We start from the raw sequence: 1,086 nt of genomic DNA on the forward strand, positions 1-1,086 counted from the left end.
ATAAAGTGGATTCTTATATTTGGAACAGAACCTCAAAGCCCCCAATATCCATCCGTGTGGCTGACTGAAAAAACAATGGAACAATGTCCTACAAGAATTGGAGAATTGCCTCATATTATGAACATGGGAGAAGTTTGGGAAGGAGGGGTGAAGCATTCAAACACTTTCTCTATTTATTCCTTCCAAGCTCCCTAAAGTCTCTCACCTGCCGCTGGAGTTGCTCCTTTTCCTCCTCCGCCTGGCTCAGGAGGAAGCCTTCTGCCAGGGCCACCGCCTGGGAGCTGCTCTCTGCTCCACACTCCCGCACCCAGCCCTCCATCTCTGGGGGCAGGAGAGCCAGGAGCCGCTCCAGAACCACCAGGTCCAGCATCTGGGCTGTGCTGTGCTTTCCTGGCCTCAGCCATCGCCTGTACAAGTCATGGAGTCGGCTGCAAAGTCCTTGGGGACCCTCAGCCTCCTGGCATCGGATGGAGGTCCAGGGTGGAACTTCTGAACGGAGGATGGTTCCCTCCTGCAGGACCTTCTGCCCGGTTCTGGTCCAGCTCTCCCCACAGCTACAGGCTGAAGAGGCGCCTTTTCCACTACCTTCCTTGGTCAAAGGGGGTGTCTCCATCCTTCGTCTCTCTGGTAGAGCAACTCCATAAAGGGCTCCATGGACTCTGGGGGGTCTCCAGGGGCCTCTTCCTTCTTGGGACCATTTCTGGGGCCGCAGGATGGATCCCCGCCAGTCCTTCCACTCTCTTTCTTCATTCCTTCCTTCTTTTCCCTGCAGAGGAAATCCTGGCTTGCAAAGGCTGCCAAGGGCTCCGAGTTTCCAGATCTGGGTGGGAGAGAATAACCGACGCCCAGGATCAGAAAGGTTGATTCAGCTCCTGGACCCCCTTCTCCCAACCTGCCCGCAGGGCCCAGCCCCCTCCCAGCAGAGACAGGATGGGGCCCTGGGGAGTCCGACTTCTCTCCTCTCCTGCTGAGCCTCTGCCAGGCCGATCCTCCCCTTTCTCCCACTTCGCATGGAGAAGGTGGCTGGGGAGCATGGGTTCCCACTTCTTCCCCTCTTACTTTCCCGCCATTCAGATCAACAACAGC

The sequence above is a fragment of the Pseudonaja textilis genome, chromosome 2, assembly GCF_049901715.1.
Source record: "Pseudonaja textilis isolate UNSWEBS1 chromosome 2, rPseTex1.2, whole genome shotgun sequence".
Classification (NCBI taxonomy): domain Eukaryota; kingdom Metazoa; phylum Chordata; class Lepidosauria; order Squamata; family Elapidae; genus Pseudonaja; species Pseudonaja textilis.